This window comes from Anomaloglossus baeobatrachus, unplaced genomic scaffold (assembly GCF_048569485.1).
Source record: "Anomaloglossus baeobatrachus isolate aAnoBae1 unplaced genomic scaffold, aAnoBae1.hap1 Scaffold_78, whole genome shotgun sequence".
Lineage (NCBI taxonomy): Eukaryota > Metazoa > Chordata > Amphibia > Anura > Aromobatidae > Anomaloglossus > Anomaloglossus baeobatrachus.
Window position 1 is genome coordinate 181,897 of NW_027445162.1, and position 12,329 is coordinate 194,225.

General features: G+C 51.2%; 1 pseudogene; it reads right to left on the reverse strand.

Annotated features, from left to right (window-relative positions):
- Window positions 1-11,717: 11,717 nt before the first annotated feature.
- On the reverse strand, window positions 11,718-11,924 carry LOC142288121 (U2 spliceosomal RNA; annotated as a pseudogene).
- Between the last annotated feature and the right edge of the window lie 405 nt (window positions 11,925-12,329).

A 12,329-nucleotide genomic window follows, 5' to 3' on the forward strand; every position in this document is an offset into this window, starting at 1 on the left:
CACGTCAGTCAGCAGTGGCTGATAGTGTCAGAGTTCTCGTCATTAATTTTTGCTCCTAAAACCTGTGTTAGGTTCTTAGTGCGTCCGTGCTTGCATTTAAAAACCGCACGTGTGTGCCTGTCGGTGGCAGCGTACAGGTGCACTTGTGTGCGTTTTTACCAAACTATTATATAACGCACAAGTGTAGTGTATAATACACGTCAGTCAGCAGTGGCTGATAGTGTCAGAGTCCTCGTCATTAATTTTTGCTCCTAAAACCTGTTAGGTTCTTAGTGCGTCCGTGCTTGCATTTAAAAACCGCACGTGTGTGCCTGTCAGTGGCAGCGTACAGGTGCACAATTTGCACAAACTTTGATATAACGCCCAAGTCTAGTGAATACACGTCAGCACAGCATTGCAAAATGCGCAAGGGCGTTGGCAAGGAACAAGGAAGTGGACGTGATGGTGGTGCAGGCAGAGGCCGAGGTCGTGGGCAAGCTCTAATTTTGCCACAACAAAGGGCCACATCTAGTCGCTCGCACGTCCTGTCCCAAATTCTTGGGGACCGCAGCAGTACACCGCTCTTGAACCAAGACCAGTGTCAACAGGTTGTTAGTTGGATAGCGGATAATGCTTCCATTCAGATTGGCACCACCACAAACACTCTGTCTTCCACACGGTCAAGTGTCAGTAGCCGTGATACTGCACCGCACATTTCAGAACCTGATCCTCCTTCCTACCACAAGGCTGAGTACACGTCCTCGGACATTAATGATCCCACACTTGGACACTCGGAAGAGCTGTTCACGTTTCCATTCGCACATTCTGGCCTCTCGCCAGCTCATGTTGAAGTGGGTCATGAGGAGATCGTATGTACAGATGGCCAAATATTTGAGCAGCCACGTTCTCACGAAGTTGGCAACGTGTCTCAACAAGGGGTGGACGATGATGAGACACAATTGTCAGGAAGTCAGGAGGAGGAGCAGGGTGCGGAAGAGGAAGACGACGTGGTGGATGATCCAGTAACTGACCCAACCTGGCAGGAGGATATGCAGAGCGAGGACAGCAGTGCACAGGGGGAGGGAGGCGTAGCATCCCAACAGGCAGTAAGAAGCAGGGTGGTGGCTCCAGGCAGAAGTCAGGCAACCGTTCCCCGGAACAACAACACGACACAAGGTGCCTGTACAAATGTTAGGTCTTCCCGAGTCTGGCAGTTTTTTAAGTTGGATCCAGATGATTCTAAAAAGGCCATTTGCAACACCTGCCGTGCCAGCATCAGCAGGGGTACCAAAACTAGCAGCCTGACCACCACCAGCATGATCAGGCACATGTCAGCCAAGCACCCGACTTTGTGGGAAGTACAACAGAGTCGAGGAGCAGTGCTTGCTAATGTCACTGCTACGTCTTCGCTGGTTGTGCATGCGAGCCAATCCCCTGTCCATGCTGCCTGCGAACAAGCCTCCTCCGGTCCTGCACCTGCAGTTGCCTACTCAGAAATAACACCATCATCAAGCACGTCCTTGTCCCAGCGCAGCGTTCAGTTATCCATTCAGCAAACCTTTGAACGCAGGCGCAAATACACTGCCAACACCCCACATGCCACAGTTCTAAATGCTAACATTTCGCGACTGCTTGCGCTGGAAATGTTGCCTTTTAGGCTGGTGGAGACAGAAGCATTCCGCGACCTGATGGCGGCAGCTGTCCCACGTTACTCGGTCCCCAGCCGCCACTATTTCTCCCGGTGTGCCGTCCCCGCGTTGCATAACCACGTGTCACAAAACATCACACGTGCCCTGAACAACGCTGTTTCACCCAAAGTCCACCTAACCACAGACACGTGGACAAGTGCTTGTAGGCAAGGCCGCTACATCTCGTTGACGGCACACTGGGTTAATATTGTGGAAGCTGGGACCCAGTCTGAGCGAGGGACGGAACACGTCCTTCCCACACCAAGGTTTGCAGGCCCTACCTCAGTCAGTGTTTCACCCACACTCTACAGCTCCGGAATGTCATGCTCTTCAGCCTCCTCCTCCTCCTGCGCATCCTCATCCACTGTACCCTCCACACCAGTCCCAAGCTGGAAGCACTGCAGCACTGCCTCGGCGAAGCGGCAACAGGCTGTGCTGAAGCTAATCTGCATAGGTGACAAACCCCACAATGCAGAAGAGCTGTGGACAGCTCTGAAACAGCAGGCAGATCACTGGCTCACACCTCTGAACCTAAAGCCAGGAAAGGTCGTGTGTGACAATGGCCGGAACCTGGTGGCGGCTTTGAGGCGAGGCCAGCTGACACATGTTCCATGCGTGGCCCATGTGCTCAACCTCGTGGTTCAGCGGTTTCTAAAGTCATACCCAGAGCTGTCTGATCTGCTGGTAAAAGTTCGCCGCCTGTCTGCACATTTTCGAAAGTCACCTACTGCTTCAGCCGGCCTTGCCGGCTTTCAGCGCAGTTTGCATCTTCCGGCTCACAGACTGGTGTGTGATGTCCCCACGCGTTGGAATTCAACTCTGCACATGTTGGTCAGGATATGTGAGCAGAAGAGGGCAGTTGTTGAGTACCAGCATCACCTAAGCCGTCGGGAAATGGGTCAAACTCCACACATAACACCTGAGGAGTGGAGATGGATGTCCGACCTATGTACCATCCTCCAAAACTTTGAGGACTCCACCAAGATGGTGAGTGGTGATGACGCCATTATTAGTGTCACCATACCGCTACTCTGCCTTCTAAAACGGTCTCTGCTCAAAACCAAACATGATGCATTGCAGGCGGAGCGCGATGAGTTGCAGCAAGAAACAGTAGTGGGTGTGGGTGATAACACACAGCCCAGCCTCGTCTCATCACAACGTGCAGTGGAGGACTATGACGAGGAGGAGGATGAAGACATGGAGCAAATCTCCGGCCAAATTGAGGATATGACATGCACACCAGTCATATCCTCGGTTCAGCGTGGCTGGCCAGAGGACAGGGTAGATGAGGAGGAGGAGGAGGAGGAGGAGGAGGACAGCATGTTCAGTCAACGTGTTGGTCAGGCTACTGAAGTCCTGGCTGTTAAGAGTCTGGCGCACATGGCTGACTTTATGGTAAGCTGCCTGTCTCGTGACCCTCGCGTTAAGAACATCTTGGCCGACAATCATTACTGGTTAGTAACACTGTTAGACCCACGCTACAAGGAGAACTTTATGTCTCTTATTCCCGAGGCGGAGAGGTCAACCAAAATGCAGCAGTTCCGGAAGGCCATAGTCACGGAAGTAGGCAAAGCATTCCCCTCACAAAACGCTAGCGGCATAGGTCAGGAATCAGTGGACAACCAAGGCGTACAGCCGAGAGAGGCACAAGTCCAATCCGCCAGAGGTAGGGGAACAGTCTTTAAGATGTGGGACAGTTTTCTCAGCCCCTCACGTACCACAGCCCCTGAGGTGCGGGGTAGTGCCACAAGAAATCCTAAGTTTGCCCAGATGCTCAAGGAGTACCTTGCAGATCGAACAACTGTACTCCGACATTCCTCTGTGCCTTACAATTATTGGGTATCCAAGGTGGACACGTGGCATGAATTGGCTCTCTACGCCTTGGAAGTCCTGGCCTGCCCTGCCGCTAGCGTTTTGTCAGAGCGTGTTTTTAGTGCCGCAGGTGGAATCATTACAGATAAACGCACCCGCCTGTCAACTGAAAATGCTGACAGGCTGACTCTGATCAAGATGAACAAGGGTTGGATTGGGCCAGACTTCACCACACCACCAGCAAATGAGAGCGGAATTTAAAGTTTGTAACGGGAATTTGCCATGTACCTCCAGTCACCCATGGGTACACACTTCTGGACTTTGGATAATCGCTGGACTGCTCCTCCTTCTCCTCATGCGCCACCATGATGACCGTTACAAGAGTTAGGCCTTTGTTTCAGGTATACCCCCAGTGGTAAATTTTTTCGCCCATTCTTTGCAGAATGGACATTACAACGACAGGAGACCCGCTCCTTTGCAATGGGAACAATGTTTTGAGGCCCTCATGCACGTCTCTATGCAGGGACAACGTGGAGCCTCCCAATTTTTGGCTGCCCTGCCAAAGGGCTATACTATAATACACCCACTTCCTGACAATGGACACTTAATGTTTTGAGGCCCTCATGCACGTCTCTATCCAGGGACAACGTGGAGCCTCCCAATTTTTGGCTGCCCTGCCTAAGGGCTATACTATAATACACCCACTTCCTGACAATGGACACTTAATGTTTTGAGGCCCTCATGCACGTCTCTATCCAGGGACAACGTGGAGCCTCCCAATTTTTGGCTGCCCTGCCAAAGGGCTATACTATAATACACCCACTTCCTGACAATGGACACTTAATGTTTTGAGGCCCTCATGCACGTCTCTATCCAGGGACAACGTGGAGCCTCCCAATTTTTGGCTGCCCTGCCAAAGGGCTATACTACAAAAGACCCACTTCCTTCCAATGGGCACTTCAGGTTTACAGGCCCTCATGCACGTCTCTATCCAGGGACAACGTGGAGCCTCCCAATTTTTGGCTGCCCTGCCTAAGGGCTATACTATAATACACCCACTTCCTGACAATGGACACTTAATGTTTTGAGGCCCTCATGCATGTCTCTATCCAGGGACAACGTGGAGCCTCCCAATTTTTGGCTGCCCTGCCAAAGGGCTATACTACAAAAGACCCACTTCCTTCCAATGGGCACTTCAGGTTTACAGGCCCTCATGCACGTCTCTATCCAGGGACAACGTGGAGCCTCCCAATTTTTGGCTGCCCTGCCAAAGGGCTATACTACAAAAGACCCACTTCCTTCCAATGGGCACTTCAGGTTTACAGGCCCTCATGCACGTCTCTATCCAGGGACAACGTGGAGCCTCCCAATTTTTGGCTGCCCTGCCTAAGGGCTATACTATAATACACCCACTTCCTGACACTGGACACTTAATGTTTTGAGGCCCTCATGCACGTCTCTATCCAGGGACAACGTGGAGCCTCCCAATTTTTGGCTGCCCTGCCTAAGGGCTATACTACAATAGACCCACTTCCTTACAATGGGCACTTCAGGTTTACAGGCCATCATGCACGTCTGTATGCAGGGGCATTGGTGAACCTCACAATTTTGGACTGCCCTGGCAAAGGAAAATACTACAAAGACTCAGTTCCTCAAAATGGGCACATTAGACTCAGAGGCCTTTATGTACGTCTCTTCTCAGGGACATCGGAGTGCCACACAATGTTTTACGTAAAATCTTTCATGTATTGATCTCAAAAAGTAACATACATTAGCTCTATCTCACTATTGGGTATGTGCCCTTAACATTTCCGCTATGAAAAATCATTTTGGTGTCATTTTGGAAGGTTTTCTGGTGAGTCCGTAAAAATGGCGTAAAACGCGGACAAAATTATTCACAGCTGTGACTTTTGAGTGATAAATGCTTCAAGGGGTCTTCCCCATGCTGTTGCCATGTCATTTGAGCACTCTTCGGAGACTTTTGTGCCATTTTTAGGGTTTCTACATGCTGCCGGTGGTCATTTCACAAAAATACTCGGGTCTCCCATAGGATAACATTGGGCTCGGTGCTCGGGCCGAGTACACGAGTATCTTGGGAGGCTCGGCCCGAGCTTCGAGCACCCGAGCTTTTTAGTACTCGCTCATCACTACTAATAAACCTAAAAAATAAAAATAAATTGAATAAAAATCATGAATGTTGTGTTATAACAGGAAATTCGGTGTAAGAATGAATATCCGGGATGAGAGTTCAGCGAATGAGTTATAGAAATTGTTACAAAAAGGAGTGTGTACGGTTTATGCGTAAATTTTCAGAATGCGTACATGAAAATTATATGTATGTGAGAATGTCCCCCATGCTTTGTAAAAAGTTATTTATGAAAATGTAAATAAAATATATAAAAATGCCTAATTATTTATAATTTATGAGAAAGATATATATGTATGGAAGAATGTTATAAGGTGTCCAAGAACCATAAAGAAAAACAGTGCATATATAATGTTAGAGGTCTAGAGTTCCACCAGGCTATATCACCCCTAAAGAAATAGAAAGAAGACCTTACTACCTGTGTACCCCAAAAAAAGCTATATTTCGTAGCCAGGATTATGGTGGAGATATGCACAAATGAAATAAGAATATAAAGTAATACAATAAGATTATAAAACCAATATGTGTGCATTCATGCACCACCCGGTACGCTACCCTTGCCAAATTGCTCACTCTAGATCCCCACACGATCCATGAAGCCGTTCCCCCGGTCACACCGCCTGCTGCCGGTTCCCACTCATCCCTGGGGGAGTTAGGCGAGTGGTATCGAGAGCTACATGTCGGCACTGATGATACCCCCATACACCACAAGGAAGGGGTATACCAGGTGGTACAGGAGTATGAGCGGGTTTTTAGCAAGCACCCTCTAGATTTTGGGCAGATTAAAGGGGTTCAACACCACATCCCTACCGGTACACACTCCCCTATTAAAGAGAGATACAGGCCTATTCCCCCTGCGCACTACCAATGCGCCAAAGACATGTTGAGGAACATGAAGGAGGCAGGGGTTATTAGGGACAGCTGTAGTCCCTGGGCCGCTCCGTTGGTGCTGGTTAAGAAGAAGGATGGCACCATGCGGATGTGTGTGGATTACCGGAAGATTAACCAGATAACGCATAAGGATGCTTACCCTCTGCCCCGCATCAAAGAGTCCCTGGCCTCGCTGAGAACCGCTAACTACTTCTCCACCCTTGACCTCACCAGCGGGTACTGGCAGGTGGCCGTGGCACCGGAAGACCGAGAGAAGACTGCCTATGGGACCGTTTTGCTGTACTTGGATGATGTGATTGTGTACTCACAGACGTATGAAGCCCACCTGGAGCACCTAGCCGAGGTGTTCGCGTCCCTTGCCAAGTATGGGATGAAGCTGAAGCCCTCAAAGTGTCATCTGCTGAAACCCAGAGTGCAGTACCTAGGACATGTGGTTGGTGCGGAAGGTGTCGCCCCCAACCCCGAGAAGATCACCGCCATCCAAGACTGGCCGAGACCGACCACAGTGAGGGAAGTGAGGCAGTTTCTGGGCCTGGTGGGATATTACCGTCGCTTCATTAAGGGGTACACAAAGATGGCTGCCCCCATGCAAGACCTCCTCATAGGACAGACCAAGGGTGGTAGATCCCTAGTAGCCCCATTGGTGTGGGAAGAAAAGCATGAGGAATCCTTCCGCCAGCTGAGAACAGCCCTGACCGGAGAGGAAATCCTAGCGTACCCTGACTACAGCCGCCCATTCATCCTCTACACCGACGCCAGCAATGTGGGCTTGGGGGCTGTTCTATCCCAGGTCCAAGACAGAAGGGAAAAGGTAATAGCTTATGCTAGCCGAAAACTCCGACCGACTGAGAGGAACCCTGAGAACTACATCTCCTTCAAGCTTGAGCTCTTGGCACTGGTGTGGGCTATCACCGAGCGGTTCCGCCATTACCTGGCAGCAGCCAAGTTCACCGCGTACACAGACAATAACCTGCTGACCCATCTAGATACGGCCAAGCTGGGCGCGTTGGAGCAGCGGTGGGTGACCAGGTTAGCCAACTACGATTTCACCATCAAGTACCGGGCCGGCCGTACCAACGTCAATGCCAATGCACTCTCCCGGATGCCCCACCTGTCGGAAGAGGGGCCAGAGGATGATGACCTCGAAGAGATCGAGTTGCCTGCATTTCACCGGCCATTCACTGAGAAGGTGCACGTCTACCAACAACGGGTGAACCTGGATCCGCTGCCCCGACAGGACTGGCAGGAAGCTCAGGACCAGGCACCTGCTGTCCGCCTGGTCAAGACTCTAGTGGAACAGGGTTCTGCTGGGATAGACCCTGCTGCCCCTGCCGAAGCCCAACGTCTGTGGCAAGAACGGACCCGGCTATACCTACACCAGGGGAAGTTGTATCGCGAGCTGATTAATCCAAAGACTCACGAGAAGATCCGCCAGCTGGTGATTCCCCAGGCTAACGTGCCCACCGTCCTGCAAGCATACCATGATGGTGCAGTGCACTTCGGGTGGAAGAAGCTAGAGATGTTGTTAAGAGAGCGGTTCTATTGGAGTGGAATGCGGGAATCTGTGGAGGCCTGGTGCCGAGAATGTGGCCCTTGCGCATTGAGAAGGAAGGACGAGGCCAGCCAGAAGGCACCCCTACACCCGATCATTACACACCAACCGCTGGAGCTGGTTGCCCTTGACCATGTAAAGCTCACCCCCAGCCGAAGTGGGTACACCTACGCTCTGACCATCGTAGACCACTACTCGAGGTTCCTGGTGGTTGTCCCAGTTAAGGACTTAACCGGCCGCACCGCTGCTAAGGCTTTCCAGGCTTATTTCTGTTGACCGCATTGGTACCCGGAGAGGGTGCTTACCGACCAGGGTCCGGCCTTTGAAGCAGAGGTATTCCAGGAATTCTGCCAGTTGTACGGCTGCAAGAAAATCCGGACCACGCCTTACCACGCCCAAACCAATGGCATTTGTGAAAAGATGAACCACTTGGTCCTGGGCCTCCTCAAGACGTTACCACTGGAAGAGCGGAACCTGTGGCTGGAGAAGCTACCTGACCTGGTCGATATGTACAACAACATCCCTTCCAGCTCTACGAAATGCACTCCAGCATACCTGATGAGAGCTCGTCCCGGCCGGCTACCAGTGGATCTGGAAATGGGCTTGGAAGCTTCAGAAGCACTCCTGTCGACAGCTGAATGGGACACTCGGCGGAGGACACAGTACCGACAGGTCCAGGAGTATGTTGAAAAGAACTTGTGCCGGAGTCGGGGACAACAGGAGCAGTGCTTCAACAAGAAGGCGCCTGCCGGTTCCTTCCAACCTGGGGATGTAGTGCTGAAGCGGAAAAGAAGGGCCCACAAGCTGGATGATCAATGGGAAAAAACCCCGTATGTAGTCCAGCCCACAGGATGGGAGAATGAGAAGGCCTACCAGATCAGCCGTGACCAGGGGGGGACTTTGGCCACGGTTTCCCGAGACCACCTGAAGAAGTGCCCACCAGCATTGAGAGTAGCGGATGAGGCTCCAGTTCCCAGTCCAGTGGAGAAGGAAAAAGAGGTAATCCACACCATGATGGGTGATTTTCCAGCAGACTGGCCTACACAGAACGGTGCGGTGATCCTTCCAGTGATACTGTTCCCACAACCCGTGGATGAAGAAATGATGGAAACGGTTAACCGCGAGCCAGTGCCCAGGGATGTACCTGTACCCAGCTCCCCTACGCCTCCGCCTGCCCCACATGATAGCAGGGAGGAGGAACTGACTGTTCCCTCTGCCCCACTGCCTGTCACCACTGACACCGGACCCCGAAGGTCCACTCGCCCCAACCTAGGTAGACCCCCACTTAGGTACAGGGAAACTACTCTTTAACAGGGGGGGGGCTTTATGTGTTGAGTGTACCAGTTTGAAAGTTTTAAATGATAAGTAAAGATGATCAACCAAAGAAGTTTACCTGATTGAACCGTGATTAAACCGGCCGTTGCCGGCAACTGTTGTCCCCGTAGGGACTGTGCAACCATTGCGTAAGGAACTGCTTACGGACAAGCCCGAGAACTTGCAGGGCAACCACAAACTTAGTGCAATGTAAATAAAAATGTTTGTTGGCTTGACACCGTTACCGCCTCCGGAGAGGCTGATTTGGGAGGATGGGCCTGGAGGAAAGGGATGGCCTAGGCCCGCCACTACCGTAACCGATGGCGATCCTCCGGGGGTTCAGGGGTCCCCTTGGACGTGGGCCCCCTGAAAGAGACAGAACCCGCTCGGGCAACTTGGTGCTGGACTGGGGTCAAGGGGTGCTGCCCGCTTCTTAGGGGCAGCATCAGGGCCAGGTTGTTTGGGTGGGAGAAGAGCGGAAGCTGTACCGTTGTAAAATGTTTATGATGCTTTTACATGTTTTACCGTTTTATTCTTTTTCAGTTGTGAAAATAAAACCGGTGATGGACGGGCAGCCCGCGGACGGTCTGCATTTTACTATAGGGGAATGTGGCGCCCTGGACAAGCCAGGTCGTCACAGGTACTACACCAACACACTCTACACTCCGGCTAGGCACACCGAAGCTAAACACAAATCCTAGTTGCCTTCCTCCAGGGGCTGATGTCCACACCAGGGGGTGGGCCAGGCGGTTGATCCCACCCACCGAGGAGTTCACAGTCCTGGAGGCGGGAAAAGGAGTCAGATTAGAGATCAGTTTTGGAGTTAGAGAAGTGAAGAGGAGAGGAGACTGACCGTGTCCGGGTGTGTGGCCCGGGCACTCAGCAAGGTTGGCAGACGGTGGTGACCTTCTGCAGGAGAGGCTGATTGGAGTGAACCGTACGGACCGGGGATGGGCGGTGGCCCGCCGGTACCAGATCGGGGAGTGAAGAGAAGCCAGCACCATCCGGCAGGGCCTACGGACCCCGACCAGGCTAGGAGTCGCCGTAAAACCGGTCAAATCCGTTAGCGACAGGAACCTCCAGGGTTTCCCAGCAGTCAAGACCCGATTGAAGGCAACAGCTCACACCGTAGAGGGAAGCACAGTCACCGCCAAGGCTACAGTTCCCAGGGCCAGAGCCTGCGGGCAAAAGGGGCTCCCTCAGCATCCATCCAAGCTGGGGAGCGGGTTACCGGTGGGAAGCCCGCTAGATTTTGGGGGAATAAAAGGGGTCCAACACCACATCCCCACAGGTGCACACCCACCCATCAAAGAGAGCTATAAGCCAATACCACCTTCACATTGCCAGTGTACCAAGGACATGTTGAGCAACATGAAGGCGGCTGGGGTTATCCGTGACAGTTGTAGCCTTTGGGCAGCTCTGTTGATCCTGTTAAAAAAGAAGGACGGCACCACTCCCCGTATTGAGGAATCGCTAGCTGCATTGAGAACTGCAAATTATTTTTCTACCCTTGATCTCACTAGTCACTATTGGCAAGTGTCCGTTGCTGAGGCAGACCGGGAGAAGACCGCCTTCGCCACCCCTATGGGTCTCTGCGAGTTCAAAAGCATGCCCTTCGAGCTGTGCAATGCGCCAGGAACCTTCCAGAGGCTGATGGAATGCTGCTTGGGACAAGATTTTAGGGTGTATAAAAAGGGAGATTAGATCCCGTGATCCCAACGTATTGTTACACCTCTATAAATCACTTGTAAGGCTACATCTGGAATATGGGAACCAGTTTTGGGCTCCACATTTTAAAAAGGACATTCAGAAGTTAGAGTCAGTTCAAAGGTGGGCAACTAGACTACTACAAGGAATGGAAGGCCTCCCATATGATGACAAGTTGAAAAAGTTATTAAGTGATTATTGGCTGCAATGGGGCTTTCTGGCTGGTGCCAGCCTCTCTTCTTAGCACACAGGAACCACAATCCCTACACCATGCTTCAATGGATTCTCTCATCCCAGCCCAGTAAAACTACATATTTTACACAGTCATAAGCAGCCAAAAGGGATCTATTCTATTCAATTGCAAATGATCTAGATAAGACTGAGAATAAGATACTGCACGGGACATAGCAGAGTTGGTCAAGTTGAGTGGAGATGAGTTTGCTATTTGGCACAGCTTTTTGCATCAATAAAGCAAGTAAAAGGTGTGAAAGATAAAAAAAAGGGTGAAAGTGTGAAAAGTGAATTGGCCAAATTGAGGTGCATATAAAGTTTTTGCTTTCTTTCAATTCACTAATGGGGCTCATTTGAATCAGGTGAATTGAGTTCTGCTTTTGGAAACTGGGTTAAGAAGCGGTGCACCGGTCCTGGAGGTACTGCAATACCAGGTCAATGCGTGGAGTGGACAGAGCAAGATTTTTTCCATCTCCTTGTTCTAAAAATCCATTTAATATATGGTCCCCAGAGAGGGGACGTATCAGATATTAAACTGATAAGAACAGATTTAATTTTTTTTTTTTTCTGTTTATCAGTAGGACTTCAAAATAACAAAGGTGATCGCCTCCCGTTGCCTGGGAACCGTCCAGGCACAAGAGGGCTATGTGTCACCAGAAGGCGCACACACTTCCTCAAGGCCGGCAGACGTGCAATCCCAGGCACCTTCCAGTACCGACCAAGGTAGCGTCCTCCGAAACTACACTTGATCTTAGCCAAAAGGCCGAGAAGCTATAACCCGAATTGGTTACGGCCTTGAGTGGCACCCTGGCCTATACCGGACACATCTTAGGGAGAGGGAGACAAACCCACGCCTACAGAAGACATTTTGTCACCCAAGCCAACCCTTGAAAAGGCTGTTTTGCAGAGCAAAAACAAGAAGAATGGTGCTTTTTGCAGCCGCCGCCCACTGCAATGAATCTGAATAACTCCTCCTTTTGGACACAAGCACCTCCCCTCCCCCTTGCAG